At 43.4% G+C, this 16,309-nt stretch overlaps 41 pseudogenes; all 41 read left to right on the top strand.

Annotated features, from left to right (window-relative positions):
• Positions 1-6: 6 nt before the first annotated feature.
• Positions 7-125, top strand: LOC134597864 (5S ribosomal RNA; annotated as a pseudogene).
• Positions 126-259: 134 nt separating this feature from the next.
• Positions 260-378, top strand: LOC134595064 (5S ribosomal RNA; annotated as a pseudogene).
• A 317-nt stretch (positions 379-695) lies between these two features.
• Positions 696-814, top strand: LOC134596957 (5S ribosomal RNA; annotated as a pseudogene).
• Positions 815-1,039: 225 nt separating this feature from the next.
• On the top strand, positions 1,040-1,158 carry LOC134595063 (5S ribosomal RNA; annotated as a pseudogene).
• A 2,614-nt stretch (positions 1,159-3,772) lies between these two features.
• Positions 3,773-3,891, top strand: LOC134594599 (5S ribosomal RNA; annotated as a pseudogene).
• Positions 3,892-4,116: 225 nt separating this feature from the next.
• On the top strand, positions 4,117-4,235 carry LOC134594598 (5S ribosomal RNA; annotated as a pseudogene).
• A 225-nt stretch (positions 4,236-4,460) lies between these two features.
• LOC134594597 (5S ribosomal RNA) lies at positions 4,461-4,579 on the top strand (annotated as a pseudogene).
• A 225-nt stretch (positions 4,580-4,804) lies between these two features.
• On the top strand, positions 4,805-4,923 carry LOC134594317 (5S ribosomal RNA; annotated as a pseudogene).
• Positions 4,924-5,148: 225 nt separating this feature from the next.
• On the top strand, positions 5,149-5,267 carry LOC134588948 (5S ribosomal RNA; annotated as a pseudogene).
• A 134-nt stretch (positions 5,268-5,401) lies between these two features.
• On the top strand, positions 5,402-5,520 carry LOC134595057 (5S ribosomal RNA; annotated as a pseudogene).
• Positions 5,521-5,654: 134 nt separating this feature from the next.
• LOC134594851 (5S ribosomal RNA) lies at positions 5,655-5,773 on the top strand (annotated as a pseudogene).
• A 225-nt stretch (positions 5,774-5,998) lies between these two features.
• Positions 5,999-6,117, top strand: LOC134596252 (5S ribosomal RNA; annotated as a pseudogene).
• Positions 6,118-6,251: 134 nt separating this feature from the next.
• On the top strand, positions 6,252-6,370 carry LOC134590763 (5S ribosomal RNA; annotated as a pseudogene).
• Positions 6,371-6,595: 225 nt separating this feature from the next.
• Positions 6,596-6,714, top strand: LOC134588947 (5S ribosomal RNA; annotated as a pseudogene).
• A 134-nt stretch (positions 6,715-6,848) lies between these two features.
• LOC134594305 (5S ribosomal RNA) lies at positions 6,849-6,967 on the top strand (annotated as a pseudogene).
• Positions 6,968-7,192: 225 nt separating this feature from the next.
• Positions 7,193-7,311, top strand: LOC134597909 (5S ribosomal RNA; annotated as a pseudogene).
• A 134-nt stretch (positions 7,312-7,445) lies between these two features.
• Positions 7,446-7,564, top strand: LOC134598217 (5S ribosomal RNA; annotated as a pseudogene).
• A 225-nt stretch (positions 7,565-7,789) lies between these two features.
• LOC134588485 (5S ribosomal RNA) lies at positions 7,790-7,908 on the top strand (annotated as a pseudogene).
• A 316-nt stretch (positions 7,909-8,224) lies between these two features.
• Positions 8,225-8,343, top strand: LOC134595097 (5S ribosomal RNA; annotated as a pseudogene).
• Positions 8,344-8,477: 134 nt separating this feature from the next.
• Positions 8,478-8,596, top strand: LOC134590751 (5S ribosomal RNA; annotated as a pseudogene).
• Positions 8,597-8,821: 225 nt separating this feature from the next.
• LOC134589456 (5S ribosomal RNA) lies at positions 8,822-8,940 on the top strand (annotated as a pseudogene).
• A 316-nt stretch (positions 8,941-9,256) lies between these two features.
• Positions 9,257-9,375, top strand: LOC134595162 (5S ribosomal RNA; annotated as a pseudogene).
• Positions 9,376-9,691: 316 nt separating this feature from the next.
• On the top strand, positions 9,692-9,810 carry LOC134595472 (5S ribosomal RNA; annotated as a pseudogene).
• Positions 9,811-10,035: 225 nt separating this feature from the next.
• Positions 10,036-10,154, top strand: LOC134588588 (5S ribosomal RNA; annotated as a pseudogene).
• A 225-nt stretch (positions 10,155-10,379) lies between these two features.
• On the top strand, positions 10,380-10,498 carry LOC134595062 (5S ribosomal RNA; annotated as a pseudogene).
• A 225-nt stretch (positions 10,499-10,723) lies between these two features.
• LOC134590738 (5S ribosomal RNA) lies at positions 10,724-10,842 on the top strand (annotated as a pseudogene).
• A 225-nt stretch (positions 10,843-11,067) lies between these two features.
• Positions 11,068-11,186, top strand: LOC134597091 (5S ribosomal RNA; annotated as a pseudogene).
• Positions 11,187-11,502: 316 nt separating this feature from the next.
• Positions 11,503-11,621, top strand: LOC134588319 (5S ribosomal RNA; annotated as a pseudogene).
• Positions 11,622-11,846: 225 nt separating this feature from the next.
• On the top strand, positions 11,847-11,965 carry LOC134597146 (5S ribosomal RNA; annotated as a pseudogene).
• A 318-nt stretch (positions 11,966-12,283) lies between these two features.
• Positions 12,284-12,402, top strand: LOC134597863 (5S ribosomal RNA; annotated as a pseudogene).
• Positions 12,403-12,536: 134 nt separating this feature from the next.
• On the top strand, positions 12,537-12,655 carry LOC134594519 (5S ribosomal RNA; annotated as a pseudogene).
• Positions 12,656-12,880: 225 nt separating this feature from the next.
• Positions 12,881-12,999, top strand: LOC134589306 (5S ribosomal RNA; annotated as a pseudogene).
• Positions 13,000-13,467: 468 nt separating this feature from the next.
• On the top strand, positions 13,468-13,586 carry LOC134588882 (5S ribosomal RNA; annotated as a pseudogene).
• Positions 13,587-13,720: 134 nt separating this feature from the next.
• LOC134594518 (5S ribosomal RNA) lies at positions 13,721-13,839 on the top strand (annotated as a pseudogene).
• A 134-nt stretch (positions 13,840-13,973) lies between these two features.
• Positions 13,974-14,092, top strand: LOC134596733 (5S ribosomal RNA; annotated as a pseudogene).
• A 134-nt stretch (positions 14,093-14,226) lies between these two features.
• LOC134594210 (5S ribosomal RNA) lies at positions 14,227-14,345 on the top strand (annotated as a pseudogene).
• Positions 14,346-14,479: 134 nt separating this feature from the next.
• Positions 14,480-14,598, top strand: LOC134596794 (5S ribosomal RNA; annotated as a pseudogene).
• Positions 14,599-14,824: 226 nt separating this feature from the next.
• On the top strand, positions 14,825-14,943 carry LOC134596375 (5S ribosomal RNA; annotated as a pseudogene).
• Positions 14,944-15,410: 467 nt separating this feature from the next.
• LOC134589277 (5S ribosomal RNA) lies at positions 15,411-15,519 on the top strand (annotated as a pseudogene).
• A 134-nt stretch (positions 15,520-15,653) lies between these two features.
• Positions 15,654-15,772, top strand: LOC134594504 (5S ribosomal RNA; annotated as a pseudogene).
• A 134-nt stretch (positions 15,773-15,906) lies between these two features.
• On the top strand, positions 15,907-16,025 carry LOC134589295 (5S ribosomal RNA; annotated as a pseudogene).
• Positions 16,026-16,309: the final 284 nt, after the last annotated feature.

Below are 16,309 nucleotides of genomic sequence, written 5' to 3'. Positions count from 1 at the left end.
AATTTCCCTTACGGCCATACCAGTCTGAAAATGCCTGATCTCGTCAGATCTCGGAAGCCATCCAGACTCGTGCCTGGTTAGTACTTGTATGGGAGACCAACTAGGAACCTCAGGTGCCGTAAGCTTTTGTTTATTTCTTTTTTGCATTATGATGTCATAATCAGACCACTTTTTCCCCTATCCAGAAGAGTCTTGTCTTTTGTCGCAACCAGAGTTTGATATTCTACCAACATTAGCGAGATCGCATTCTCTTAATTCCCCTTACGGCCATACCAGTCTGAAAATGCCTGATCTCGTCAGATCTCGGAAGCCATCCAGACTCGGGCCTGGTTAGTACTTGTATGGGAGACCAACTAGGAACCTCAGGTGCTGTAAGCTTTTGTTTATTTCTTTTTTGCATTATGATGTCATAATCAGACCACTTTTTTCCCTATGGGAGACCAACTAGGAACCTCAGGTGCCGTAAGCTTTTGTTTATTTCTTTTTTGCATTATGATGTCATAATCAGACCACTTTTTTTCCCTATGGGAGACCAACTAGGAACCTCAGGTGCCGTAAGCTTTTATTTATTTCTTTTTTGCATTATGATGTCATAATCAGACCACTTTTTTCCCTATCCAGAAGCGTCTTGTCTTTTGTCGCAACCAGAGTTTGATATTCTACCAACATTAGCGAGATCGCATTCTCTTAATTTCCATTACGGCCATACCAGTCTGAAAATGCCTGATCTCGTCAGATCTCGGAAGCCATCCAGACTCGGGCCTGGTTAGTACTTGTATGGGAGACCAACTAGGAACCTCAGGTGCTGTAAGCTTTTGTTTATTTCTTTTTTGCATTATGATGTCATAATCAGACCACTTTTTTCCCTATGGGAGACCAACTAGGAACCTCAGGTGCCGTAAGCTTTTGTTTATTTCTTTTTTGCATTATGATGTCATAATCAGACCACTTTTTTCCCTATCCAGAAGCGTCTTGTCTTTTGTCGCAACCAGAGTTTGATATTCTACCAACATTAGCGAGATCGCATTCTCTTAATTTCCCTTACGGCCATACCAGTCTGAAAATGCCTGATCTCGTCAGATCTCGGAAGCCATCCAGACTCGGGCCTGGTTAGTACTTGTATGGGAGACCAACTAGGAACCTCAGGTGCTGTAAGCTTTTGTTTATTTCTTTTTTGCATTATGATGTCATAATCAGACCACTTTTTTCCCTATGGGAGACCAACTAGGAACCTCAGGTGCCGTAAGCTTTTGTTTATTTCTTTTTTGCATTATGATGTCATAATCAGACCACTTTTTTCCCTATCCAGAAGCGTCTTGTCTTTTTTTTTTTTTTAATTCTTTATTTTTGTAGTGCTTTGCAGATTTCACGCATAGACATGGACATAGCAAAAAGGTAATAACACATCCAGTACAGAACATCACATGTCTGATTCACAGCACTATTTTTAAAGTAATGTGGTGTCATCAAGGGTTAAACTTCTGTGTCAGTTACAGGTTACAACATATGAGGTACAGATACATAGAAACATACCGACATTTTTCTGGATTATTGGGTCGCAAGTTTAGCCAAGATAGGTATAAAGGCTTGTTGTGACATAGAGTAACATCGCTATAGTAGGGTGGCTTAAACAGACTATTCCGTCATTTCAATTATCTAGCCTACCTAACATTTTTATATTTTTATAGATAACAAGGATAACTAAACGTTTACATTATCAAAATAGTAATGAGTGAGTATCATTGGCTGTATTAGAGTGGCTTACGCTACCGTGTGTGTAGTGCAACAGTATTGGTTACCTTGTGGTAGTGGTCGGCTTAGAAGTAGTGCTTAGGCAAATTGTGTGGTAGTTCCCTGAGACATAACTCTTGCTCGGCTAGGGCGCTATACTGTCAAGGTAAGGTTAAGTGAGTTGCGTTTAGCCGTGTCAACTGAGCTGTGTCGATGGGGGTTGTGTGAGAGCATGTTATGTCTCGCTTTAGTAGCCGGGTAGTTTGCAGCTCCCAGTTAAGTTGTGCCATAAGTAAATGAGCTAACGAGTTGTAGATGGTGCCCCGCCCGGCCACCCGTACACCCCGCGGAAGAACTAGTGCCTTATGGTGTGTTTTGTGCCTATTTGGGCTGGTATGTCGTGTTGTGCGGTTAGGTTTGTCTCTGTGTTGTTGCGTGCTATCACTATTAACATTAACCCGGAAAAACAAGTGTGTGTCCAAAACACAATTATAAACAGTTAAGAACTGTGATCCCCATCGGGGGTCCTCACGAGCTGGCCTGCCAGGTGGACTGGAAGTCTCTGAGTGCGGGGTATTGACTATCTCAGCACAGCTGGGTGCCCCGGGGCATCTGAGGGAGTTACCGTGAGTCCTTGTGTGGTTTCTCATGAGTCCATCTCACCGGACAGTTAAAAGTCCCACGTAATGGGCCTGAGTGGACCCCGGTTTGGCACGGTCTCCAGAGCGTCCAGCAGTGCAATGCTTCCCGGTATAAAAGTGAAAGTCAGTGGAAATAAAGAAAGAAAATATCACAGGGTTAGTCACTGGAGTGGATGGCTGCAATATCTTGCCAGAGTAGATCGTTTTATGCCACAATTCTCCCTTTTAGTTCAGCTGCTTTGGCCGGGTGTTCAGTGTGCATTGTCCGGTGCAGCCGGCGGCCACCCGCCTCAAGTATACAGACCAGTGCTTGCCTCAGCCAATACCCAGTTTCGGTGTGGTCTGCTTGCTAGCTGACGGCTTCTCCAGGGTCGTGAGGCGGTGGGGGCAGCACTCTCCCTCCATTCGGCTCTGGGATGGTGCGAAGGTTCCCCCATCTGTGAGGTGTGGAGGGGTCCTCCGCCTGGGGTTTCCTCCTGCAACTGATCTCACCACCTCCCGGACAGCGTTGCGGTCGGTACCGTGATTTCTCCTGTGCGGGAGCAAGTCAAGCTGGGCATAGGTTGCTGGGGCCGCTGAAGGGCGGACAGGTCGGGTGCTCCGGCGGTTCTCGCTCTGGTGCTTGGGGGCATTGACCCTGGTGTCCCAGCATCTTTGCACTGTGTCCCCCTGTGTTGGCCTCTGGCTCCGGTTCTGTCGGGGGGTCGATCTGACTCGAGGGGGGTTTACTCCCACGTGGCGTCGGATCGCCGGGCGGATCCATCCCGCTGCCGCTCTCATCACCTGCTTGAAGGTCAGTCTCCGGGTGTTTAGCTGAGTCCAGAGGCTGGTTCGGAGTCGGGCATAGAACTCCCATGTACACTTAGGTGGCTCAGTAAGTGGGTGCTGTGTTGTAGGCTGCAACTGTGCCGCCATCTTGTTTTGGCCTCGCCCTCCACGTTTTGCTTTACACATTGTCGCACTGTCAGGCAGTTTTGTGGGGGTAGTCGCCCCCAGCGAGGACCGGGATATCCCCCGCCGGTCCATAGGGGGGGGTAGCAGGGCTGTTTGGAGGTCTCGCTTGTGTCCTGTGCCGGGTGATCGTCCGACTCCCCCGGGCCTCAGGCATTGCTCTGATGTGGGCCGCATGGTCGACACAGGATTTTCTGCGTCGGGTTGGAACTGGACCGGTACCATTCTGTGTCTCATGGTGTTCTGGGTCGATCCCCGGGCACCGTTTTTTGCCATCGTTAGTAAGTCACTCTGTAGGAGCCCGATTATGTTCTTTAGTACAGGAGCTCTTGGATTGTGCGACCGGCCATCTTAGCTGTCAGGCCCCGCCCCCAGAAGCGTCTTGTCTTTTGTCGCAACCAGAGTTTGATATTCTACCAACATTAGCGAGATCGCATTCTCTTAATTTCCCTTACGGCCATACCAGTCTGAAAATGCCTGATCTCGTCAGATCTCGGAAGCCATCCAGACTCGGGCCTGGTTAGTACTTGTATGGGAGACCAACTAGGAACCTCAGGTGCCGTAAGCTTTAGTTTATTTCTTTTTTGCATTATGATGTCATAATCAGACCACTTTTTTCCCTATGGGAGACCAACTAGGAACCTCAGGTGCCGTAAGCTTTTGTTTATTTCTTTTTTGCATTATGATGTCATAATCAGACCACTTTTTTCCCTATCCAGAAGCGTCTTGTCTTTTGTCGCAACCAGAGTTTGATATTCTACCAACATTAGCGAGATCGCATTCTCTTAATTTCCCTTACGGCCATACCAGTCTGAAAATGCCTGATCTCGTCAGATCTCGGAAGCCATCCAGACTCGGGCCTGGTTAGTACTTGTATGGGAGACCAACTAGGAACCTCAGGTGCCGTAAGCTTTTGTTTATTTCTTTTTTGCATTATGATGTCATAATCAGACCACTTTTTTCCCTATGGGAGACCAACTAGGAACCTCAGGTGCCGTAAGCTTTTGTTTATTTCTTTTTTGCATTATGATGTCATAATCAGACCACTTTTTTCCCTATCCAGAAGCGTCTTGTCTTTTGTCGCAACCAGAGTTTGATATTCTACCAACATTAGCGAGATCGCATTCTCTTAATTTCCCTTACGGCCATACCAGTCTGAAAATGCCTGATCTCGTCAGATCTCGGAAGCCATCCAGACTCGGGCCTGGTTAGTACTTGTATGGGAGACCAACTAGGAACCTCAGGTGCCGTAAGCTTTTGTTTATTTCTTTTTTGCATTATGATGTCATAATCAGACCACTTTTTTCCCTATGGGAGACCAACTAGGAACCTCAGGTGCCGTAAGCTTTTGTTTATTTCTTTTTTGCATTATGATGTCATAATCAGACCACTTTTTTCCCTATCCAGAAGCGTCTTGTCTTTTGTCGCAACCAGAGTTTGATATTCTACCAACATTAGCGAGATCGCATTCTCTTAATTTCTCTTACGGCCATACCAGTCTGAAAATGCCTGATCTCGTCAGATCTCGGAAGCCATCCAGACTCGGGCCTGGTTAGTACTTGTATGGGAGACCAAGTAGGAACCTCAGGTGCCGTAAGCTTTTGTTTATTTCTTTTTTGCATTATGATGTCATAATCAGACCACTTTTTTCCCTATGGGAGACCAACTAGGAACCTCAGGTGCCGTAAGCTTTTGTTTATTTCTTTTTTGCATTATGATGTCATAATCAGACCACTTTTTTCCCTATCCAGAAGCGTCTTGTCTTTTGTCGCAACCAGAGTTTGATATTCTACCAACATTAGCGAGATCGCATTCTCTTATTTTCACTTACGGCCATACCAGTCTGAAAATGCCTGATCTCGTCAGATCTCGGAAGCCATCCAGACTCGAGCCTGGTTAGTACTTGTTTGGGAGACAAACTAGGAACCTCAGGTGCCGTAAGCTTTTGTTTATTTATTTTTTGCATTATGATGTCATAATCAGACCACTTTTTTCCCTATCCAGAAGCATCTTGTCTTTTGTCGCAACCAGAGTTTGATATTCTACCAACATTAGCGAGATCGCATTCTCTTAATTTCACTTACGGCCATACCAGTCTGAAAATGCCTGATCTCGTCAGATCTCGGAAGCCATCCAGACTCGGGTCTGATTAGTACTTGTATGGGAGACCAACTAGGAACCTCAGGTGCCGTAAGCTATTGTTTATTTCTTTTTTGCATTATGATGTCATAATCAGACCACTTTTTTCCCTATCCAGAAGCATCTTGTCTTTTGTCGCAACCAGAGTTTGATATTCTACCAACATTAACGAGATCGCATTCTCTTAGTTTCGCTTACGGCCATACCAGTCTGAAAATGCCTGATCTCGTCAGATCTCGGAAGCCATCCAGACTTGGGCCTGGTTAGTACTTGTATGGGAGACCAACTAGGAACCTCAGGTGCCGTAAGCTTTTGTTTATTTCTTTTTTGCATTATGATGTCATAATCAGACCACTTTTTTCCCTATGGGAGACCAACTAGGAACCTCAGGTGCCGTAAGCTTTTGTTTATTTCTTTTTTGCATTATGATGTCATAATCAGACCACTTTTTTCCCTATCCAGAAGCGTCTTGTCTTTTGTCGCAACCAGAGTTTGATATTCTACCAACATTAGCGAGATCGCATTCTCTTAATTTCACTTACGGCCATACCAGTCTGAAAATGCCTGATCTCATCAGATCTCGGAAGCCTTCCAGACTCGGGCCTGGTTAGTACTTGTATGGGAGACCAACTAGGAACCTCAGGTGCCGTAAGCTTTTGTTTATTTCTTTTTTGCATTATGATGTCATAATCAGACCACTTTTTTCCCTATCCAGAAGCGTCTTGTCTTTTGTCGCAACCAGAGTTTGATATTCTTCCAACATTAGCGAGATCGCATTCTCTTAATTTCACTTACGGCCATACCAGTCTGAAAATGCCTGATCTCGTCAGATCTCGGAAGCCATCCAGACTCGGGCCTGGTTAGTACTTGTATGGGAGACCAACTAGGAACCTCAGGTGCCGTAAGCTTGTGTTTATTTCTTTTTTGCATTATGATGTCATAATCAGACCACTTTTTTCCCTATGGGAGACCAACTAGGAACCTCAGGTGCCGTAAGCTTTTGTTTATTTCTTTTTTGCATTATGATGTCATAATCAGACCACTTTTTTCCCTATCCAGAAGCGTCTTGTCTTTTGTCGCAACCAGAGTTTGATATTCTACCAACATTAGCGAGATCGCATTCTCTTATTTTCACTTACGGCCATACCAGTCTGAAAATGCCTGATCTCGTCAGATCTCGGAAGCCATCCAGACTCGAGCCTGGTTAGTACTTGTTTGGGAGACAAACTAGGAACCTCAGGTGCCGTAAGCTTTTGTTTATTTATTTTTTGCATTATGATGTCATAATCAGACCACTTTTTTCCCTATCCAGAAGCATCTTGTCTTTTGTCGCAACCAGAGTTTGATATTCTACCAACATTAGCGAGATCGCATTCTCTTAATTTCACTTACGACCATACCAGTCTGAAAATGCCTGATCTCGTCAGATCTCGGAAGCCATCCAGACTCGGGCCTGGTTAGTACTTGTATGGGAGACCAACTAGGAACCTCAGGTGTCGTAAGCTTTTGTTTATTTCTTTTTTGCATTATGATGTCATAATCAGACCACTTTTTTCCCTATGGGAGACCAACTAGGAACCTCAGGTGCCGTAAGCTTTTGTTTATTTCTTTTTTGCATTATGATGTCATAATCAGACCACTTTTTTCCCTATCCAGAAGCGTCTTGTCTTTTGTCGCAACCAGAGTTTGATATTCTACCAACATTAGCGAGATCGCATTCTCTTAATTTCACTTACGGCCATACCAGTCTGAAAATGCCTGATCTCATCAGATCTCGGAAGCCTTCCAGACTCGGGCCTGGTTAGTACTTGTAAGGGAGACCAACTAGGAACCTCAGGTGCCGTAAGCTTTTGTTTATTTCTTTTTTGCATTATGATGTCATAATCAGACCACTTTTTTCCCTATCCAGAAGCGTCTTGTCTTTTGTCGCAACCAGAGTTTGATATTCTTCCAACATTAGCGAGATCGCATTCTCTTAATTTCACTTACGACCATACCAGTCTGAAAATGCCTGATCTTGTCAGATCTCGGAAGCCATCCAGACTCGGGCCTGGTTAGTACTTGTATGGGAGACCAACTAGGAACCTCAGGTGCCGTAAGCTTTTGTTTATTTCTTTTTTGCATTATGATGTCATAATCAGACCACTTTTTTCCCTATGGGAGACCAACTAGGAACCTCAGGTGCCGTAAGCTTTTGTTTATTTCTTTTTTGCATTATGATGTCATAATCAGACCACTTTTTTCCCTATCCAGAAGCGTCTTGTCTTTTGTCGCAACCAGAGTTTGATATTCTACCAACATTAGCGAGATCGCATTCTCTTAATTTCCCTTACGGCCATACCAGTCTGAAAATGCCTGATCTCGTCAGATCTCGAAAGCCATCCAGACTCGTGCCTGGTTAGTACTTGTATGGGAGACCAACTAGGAACCTCAGGTGCTGTAAGCTTTTGTTTATTTCTTTTTTGCATTATGATGTCATAATCAGACCACTTTTTTCCCTATGGGAGACCAACTAGGAACCTCAGGTGCCGTAAGCTTTTGTTTATTTCTTTTTTGCATTATGATGTCATAATCAGACCACTTTTTTCCCTATGGGAGACCAACTAGGAACCTCAGGTGCCGTAAGCTTTTGTTTATTTCTTTTTTGCATTATGATGTCATAATCAGACCACTTTTTTCCCTATACAGAAGCGTCTTGTCTTTTGTCGCAACCAGAGTTTGATATTCTACCAACATTAGCGAGATCGCATTCTCTTAATTTCCCTTACGGCCATACCAGTCTGAAAATGCCTGATCTCGTCAGATCTCGGAAGCCATCCAGACTCGGGCCTGGTTAGTACTTGTATGGGAGACCAAGTAGGAACCTCAGGTGCCGTAAGCTTTTGTTTATTTCTTTTTTGCATTATGATGTCATAATCAGACCACTTTTTTCCCTATCCAGAAGCGTCTTGTCTTTTGTCGCAACCAGAGTTTGATATTCTACCAACATTAGCGAGATCGCATTCTCTTAATTTCACTTACGGCCATACCAGTCTGAAAATGCCTGATCTCGTCAGATCTCGGAAGCCATCCAGACTCGGGCCTGGTTAGTACTTGTATGGGAGACCAACTAGGAACCTCAGGTGCCGTAAGCTTTTGTTTATTTCTTTTTTGCATTATGATGTCATAATCAGACCACTTTTTTCCCTATGGGAGACCAACTAGGATCCTCAGGTGCCGTAAGCTTTTGTTTATTTCTTTTTTGCATTATGATGTCATAATCAGACCACTTTTTTCCCTATCCAGAAGCGTCTTGTCTTTTGTCGCAACCAGAGTTTGATATTCTACCAACATTAGCGAGATCGCATTCTCTTAATTTCCCTTACGGCCATACCAGTCTGAAAATGCCTGATCTCGTCAGATCTCGGAAGTCATCCAGACTCGGGCCTGGTTAGTACTTGTATGGGAGACCAACTAGGAACCTCAGGTGCCGTAAGCTTTTGTTTATTTCTTTTTTGCATTATGATGTCATAATCAGACCACTTTTTTCCCTATGGGAGACCAACTAGGAACCTCAGGTGCCGTAAGCTTTTGTTTATTTCTTTTTTGCATTATGATGTCATAATCAGACCACTTTTTTCCCTATGGGAGACCAACTAGGAACCTCAGGTGCCGTAAGCTTTTGTTTATTTATTTTTTGCATTATGATGTCATAATCAGACCACTTTTTTCCCTATCCAGAAGCGTCTTGTCTTTTGTCGCAACCAGAGTTTGATATTCTACCAACATTAGCTAGATCGCATTCTCTTAATTTCCCTTACGGCCATACCAGTCTGAAAATGCCTGATCTCATCAGATCTCGGAAGTCATCCAGACTCGGGCCTGGTTAGTACTTGTATGGGAGACCAACTAGGAACCTCAGGTGCCGTAAGCTTTTGTTTATTTCTTTTTTGCATTATGATGTCATAATCAGACCACTTTTTTCCCTATGGGAGACCAACTAGGAACCTCAGGTGCCGTAAGCTTTTGTTTATTTCTTTTTTGCATTATGATGTCATAATCAGACCACTTTTTTCCCTATGGGAGACCAACTAGGAACCTCAGGTGCCGTAAGCTTTTGTTTATTTCTTTTTTGCATTATGATGTCATAATCAGACCACTTTTTTCCCTATCCAGAAGCGTCTTGTCTTTTGTCGCAACCAGAGTTTGATATTCTACCAACATTAGCGAGATCGCATTCTCTTAATTTCCTTTACGGCCATACCAGTCTGAAAATGCCTGATCTCGTCAGATCTCGGAAGCCATCCAGACTCGGGCCTGGTTAGTACTTGTATGGGAGACCAACTAGGAACCTCAGGTGCCGTAAGCTTTTGTTTATTTCTTTTTTGCATTATGATGTCATAATCAGACCACTTTTTTCCCTATGGGAGACCAACTAGGAACCTCAGGTGCCGTAAGCTTTTGTTTATTTCTTTTTTGCATTATGATGTCATAATCAGACCACTTTTTTCCCTATCCAGAAGCGTCTTGTCTTTTGTCGCAACCAGAGTTTGATATTCTACCAACATTAGCGAGATCGCATTCTCTTAATTTCCCTTACGGCCACATCAGTCTGAAAATGCCTGATCTTGTCAGATCTCGGAAGCCATCCAGACTCGGGCCTGGTTAGTACTTGTATGGGAGACCGACTAGGAACCTCAGGTGCCGTAAGCTTTTGTTTATTTCTTTTTTGCATTATGATGTCATAATCAGACCACTTTTTTCCCTATGGGAGACCAACTAGGAACCTCAGGTGCCGTAAGCTTTTATTTATTTCTTTTTTGCATTATGATGTCATAATCAGACCACTTTTTTCCCTATCCAGAAGCGTCTTGTCTTTTGTCGCAACCAGAGTTTGATATTCTACCAACATTAGCGAGATCGCATTCTCTTAATTTCCCTTACGGCCATACCAGTCTGAAAATGCCTGATCTCGTCAGATCTCGGAAGCCATCCAGACTCGGGCCTGGTTAGTACTTGTATGGGAGACCAACTAGGAACCTCAGGTGCTGTAAGCTTTTGTTTATTTCTTTTTTGCATTATGATGTCATAATCAGACCACTTTTTTCCCTATGGGAGACCAACTAGGAACCTCAGGTGCCGTAAGCTTTTGTTTATTTCTTTTTTGCATTATGATGTCATAATCAGACCACTTTTTTCCCTATCCAGAAGCGTCTTGTCTTTTGTCGCAACCAGAGTTTGATATTCTACCAACATTAGCGAGATCGCATTCTCTTAGTTTCACTTACGGCCATACCAGTCTGAAAATGCCTGATCTCGTCAGATCTCGGAAGCCATCCAGACTCGGGCCTGGTTAGTACTTGTATGGGAGACCAACTAGGAACCTCAGGTGCCGTAAGCTTTTGTTTATTTCTTTTTTGAATTATGATGTCATAATCAGACCACTTTTTTCCCTATGGGAGACCAACTAGGAACCTCAGGTGCCGTAAGCTTTTGTTTATTTATTTTTTGCATTATGATGTCATAATCAGACCACTTTTTTCCCTATCCAGAAGCGTCTTGTCTTTTGTCGCAACCAGAGTTTGATATTCTACCAACATTAGCGAGATCGCATTCTCTTAATTTCCCTTACGGCCATACCAGTCTGAAAATGCCTGATCTTGTCAGATCTCGGAAGCCATCCAGACTCGGGCCTGGTTAGTACTTGTATGGGAGACCAACTAGGAACCTCAGGTGCCGTAAGCTTTTGTTTATTTCTTTTTTGCATTATGATGTCATAATCAGACCACTTTTTTCCCTATGGGAGACCAACTAGGAACCTCAGGTGCCGTAAGCTTTTGTTTATTTCTTTTTTGCATTATGATGTCATAATCAGACCACTTTTTTCCCTATGGGAGACCAACTAGGAACCTCAGGTGCCGTAAGCTTTTGTTTATTTCTTTTTTGCATTATGATGTCATAATCAGACCACTTTTTTCCCTATCCAGAAGCGTCTTGTCTTTTGTCGCAACCAGAGTTTGATATTCTACCAACATTAGCGAGATCGCATTCTCTTAATTTCCCTTACGGCCATACCAGTCTGAAAATGCCTGATCATGCCAGATCTCGGAAGCCATCCAGACTCGGGCCTGGTTAGTACTTGTATGGGAGACCAACTAGGAACCTCAGGTGCCGTAAGCTTTTGTTTATTTCTTTTTTGCATTATGATGTCATAATCAGAACACTTTTTTCCCTATGGGAGACCAACTAGGAACCTCAGGTGCCGTAAGCTTTTATTTATTTCTTTTTTGCATTATGATGTCATAATCAGACCACTTTTTTCCCTATCCAGAAGCGTCTTGTCTTTTGTCGCAACCAGAGTTTGATATTCTACCAACATTAGCGAGATCGCATTCTCTTAATTTCCCTTACGGCCATACCAGTCTGAAAATGCCTGATCTCGTCAGATCTTGGAAGCCATCCAGACTCGGGCCTGGTTAGTACTTGTATGGGAGACCAACTAGGAACCTCAGGTGCTGTAAGCTTTTGTTTATTTCTTTTTTGCATTATGATGTCATAATCAGACCACTTTTTTTCCCTATGGGAGACCAACTAGGAACCTCAGGTGCCGTAAGCTTTTGTTTATTTCTTTTTTGCATTATGATGTCATAATCAGACCACTTTTTTTCCCTATGGGAGACCAACTAGGAACCTCAGGTGCCGTAAGCTTTTATTTATTTCTTTTTTGCATTATGATGTCATAATCAGACCACTTTTTTCCCTATCCAGAAGCGTCTTGTCTTTTGTCGCAACCAGAGTTTGATATTCTACCAACATTAGCGAGATCGCATTCTCTTAATTTCCCTTACGGCCATACCAGTCTGAAAATGCCTGATCTCGTCAGATCTCGGAAGCCATCCAGACTCGTGCCTGGTTAGTACTTGTATGGGAGACCAACTAGGAACCTCAGGTGCCGTAAGCTTTTGTTTATTTCTTTTTTGCATTATGATGTCATAATCAGACCACTTTTTTCCCTATCCAGAAGCGTCTTGTCTTTTGTCGCAACCAGAGTTTGATATTCTACCAACATTAGCGAGATCGCATTCTCTTAATTTCACTTACGGCCATACCAGTCTGAAAATGCCTGATCTCATCAGATCTCGGAAGCCATCCAGACTCGGGCTTGGTTAGTACTTGTATGGGAGACCAACTAGGAACCTCAGGTGCCGTAAGCTTTTGTTTATTTCCTTTTTGCATTATGATGTCATAATCAGACCACTTTTTTCCCTATGGGAGACCAACTAGGAACCTCAGGTGCCGTAAGCTTTTGTTTATTTCTTTTTTGCATTATGATGTCATAATCAGACCACTTTTTTCCCTATCCAGAAGCGTCTTGTCTTTTGTCGCAACCAGAGTTTGATATTCTACCAACATTAGCGAGATTGCATTCTCTTAATTTCATTTACGGCCATACCAGTCTGAAAATGCCTGATCTCGTCAGATCTCAGAAGCCATCCAGACTCGGGCCTGGTTAGTACTTGTATGGGAGACCAACTAGGAACCTCAGGTGCCGTAAGCTTTTTTTTATTTCTTTTTTGCATTATGATGTCATAATCAGACCACTTTTTTCCCTATGGGAGACCAACTAGGAACCTCAGGTGCCGTAAGCTTTAGTTTATTTCTTTTTTGCATTATGATGTCATAATCAGACCACTTTTTTCCCTGTCCAGAAGCGTCTTGTCTTTTGTCGCAACCAGAGTTTGATATTCTACCAACATTAGCGAGATCGCATTCTCTTAGTTTCCCTTACGGCCATACCAGTCTGAAAATGCCAGATCTCGGAAGCCATCCAGACTCGGGCCTGGTTAGTACTTGTATGGGAGACCAACTAGGAACCTCAGGTGCCGTAAGCTTTTGTTTATTTCTTTTTTGCATTATGATGTCATAATCAGACCACGTTTTTCCCTATCCAGAAGCGTCTTGTCTTTTGTCGCAACCAGAGTTTGATATTCTACCAACATTAGCGAGATCGCATTCTCTTAATTTCACTTACGGCCATACCAGTCTGAAAATGGCTGATCTCGTCAGCTCTCGGAAGCCATCCAGACTCGGGCCTGGTTAGTACTTGTATGGGAGACCAACTAGGAACCTCAGGTGCCGTAACCTTTTGTTTATTTCTTTTTTGCATTATGATGTCATAATCAGACCACTTTTTTCCCTATCCAGAAGCGTCTTGTCTTTTGTCGCAACCAGAGTTTGATATTCTACCAACATTAGCGAGATCGCATTCTCTTAATTTCACTTACGGCCATACCAGTCTGAAAATGCCTGATCTCATCAGATCTCGGAAGCCATCCAGACTCGGGCTTGGTTAGTACTTGTATGGGAGACCAACTAGGAACCTCAGGTGCCGTAAGCTTTTGTTTATTTCCTTTTTGCATTATGATGTCATAATCAGACCACTTTTTTCCCTATCCAGAAGCGTCTTGTCTTTTGTCGCAACCAGAGTTTGATATTCTACCAACATTAGCGAGATCGCATTCTCTTAATTTCACTTACGGCCATACCAGTCTGAAAATGCCTGATATCGTCAGATCTCAGAAGCCATCCAGACTCGGGCCTGGTTAGTACTTGTATGGGAGACCAACTAGGAACCTCAGGTGCCGTAAGCTTTTGTTTATTTCTTTTTTGCATTATGATGTCATAATCAGACCACTTTTTTCCCTATCCAGAAGCATCTTGTCTTTTGTCGCAACCAGAGTTTGATATTCTACCAACATTAACGAGATCGCATTCTCTTAATTTCGCTTACGGCCATACCAGTCTGAAAATGCCTGATCTCGTCAGATCTCGGAAACCATCCAGACTCGGGTCTGGTTAGTACTTGTATGGGAGACCAACTAGGAACCTCAGGTGCCGTAAGCTTTTGTTTATTTCTTTTTTGCATTATGATGTCATAATCAGACCACTTTTTTCCCTATCCAGAAGCGTCTTGTCTTTTGTCGCAACCAGAGTTTGATATTCTACCAACATTAGCGAGATCGCATTCTCTTAATTTCACTTACGGCCATACCAGTCTGAAAATGCCTGATCTCGTCAGATCTCGGAAGCCATCCAGACTCGGGCCTGGTTAGTACTTGTATGGGAGACTAACTAGGAGCCTCAGGTGCCGTAAGCTTTTGTTTATTTCTTTTTTGCATTAGGATGTCATAATCAGACCACTTTTTTTCCCTATGGGAGACCAACTAGGAACCTCAGGTGCCGTAAGCTTTTGTTTATTTCTTTTTTGCATTATGATGTCATAATCAGACCACTTTTTTCCCTATCCAGAAGCGTCTTGTCTTTTGTCGCAACCAGAGTTTGATATTCTACCAACATTAGCGAGATCGCATTCTCTTAATTTCACTTACGGCCATACCAGTCTGAAAATGCCTGATCTCGTCAGATCTCAGAAGCCATCCAGACTCAGGCCTGGTTAGTACTTGTATGGGAGACCAACTAGGAACCTCAGGTGCCGTAAGCGTTTGTTTATTTCTTTTTTGCATTATGATGTCATAATCAGACCACTTTTTTCCCTATGGGAGACCAACTAGGAACCTCAGGTGCCGTAAGCTTTTGTTTATTTCTTTTTTGCATTATGATGTCATAATCAGACCACTTTTTTCCCTGTCCAGAAGCGTCTTGTTTTTGTCGCAACCAGAGTTTGATATTCTACCAACATTAGCGAGATGGCATTCTCGTAATTTCCCTTACGGCCATACCAGTCTGAAAATGCCAGATCTCGGAAGCCATCCAGACTCGGGCCTGGTTAGTACTTGTATGGGAGACCAACTAGGAACCTCAGGTGCCGTAAGCTTTTGTTCATTTCTTTTTTGCATTATGATGTCATAATCAGACCACTTTTTTCCCTATCCAGAAGCGTCTTGTCTTTTGTCGCAACCAGAGTTTGATATTCTACCAACATTAGCGAGATCGCATTCTCTTAATTTCACTTACGGCCATACCAGTCTGAAAATGCCTGATCTCGGAAGCCATCCAGACTCGGGCCTGGTTAGTACTTGTATGGGAGACCAACTAGGAACCTCAGGTGCCGTAAGCTTTTGTTTATTTCTTTTTTGCATTATGATGTCATAATCAGACCACTTTTTTCCCTATCCAGAAGCGTCTTGTCTTTTGTCGCAACCAGAGTTTGATTATCTACCAACATTAGCGAGATCGCATTCTCTTAATTTCGCTTACGGCCATACCAGTCTGAAAATGCCTGATCTCGTCAGCTCTCGGAAGCCATCCAGACTCGGGCCTGGTTAGTACTTGTATGGGAGACCAACTAGGAACCTCAGGTGCCGTAAGCTTTTGTTTATTTCTTTTTTGCATTATGATGTCATAATCAGACCACTTTTTTCCCTATCCAGAAGCGTCTTGTCTTTTGTCGCAACCAGAGTTTGATATTCTACCAACATTAGCGAGATTGCATTCTCTTAATTTCATTTACGGCCATACCAGTCTGAAAATGCCTGATCTCGTCAGATCTCAGAAGCCATCCAGACTCGGGCCTGGTTAGTACTTGTATGGGAGACCAACTAGGAACCTCAGGTGCCGTAAGCTTTTGTTTATTTCTTTTTTGCATTATGATGTCATAATCAGACCACTTTTTTCCCTATGGGAGACCAACTAGGAACCTCAGGTGCCGTAAGCTTTTGTTTATTTCTTTTTTGCATTATGATGTCATAATCAGACCACTTTTTTCCCTGTCCAGAAGCGTCTTGTCTTTTGTCGCAACCAGAGTTTGATATTCTACCAACATTAGCGAGATCGCATTCTCTTAGTTTCCCTTACGGCCATACCAGTCTGAAAATGCCAGATCTCGGAAGCCATCCAGACTCGGGCCT

The sequence above is a fragment of the Pelobates fuscus genome, chromosome 2 (genome assembly GCF_036172605.1).
Source record: "Pelobates fuscus isolate aPelFus1 chromosome 2, aPelFus1.pri, whole genome shotgun sequence".
Classification (NCBI taxonomy): domain Eukaryota; kingdom Metazoa; phylum Chordata; class Amphibia; order Anura; family Pelobatidae; genus Pelobates; species Pelobates fuscus.
The sequence above is the reverse complement of the archived record's forward strand: the minus strand, read 5'-3'. Positions and strand labels throughout refer to the sequence as shown.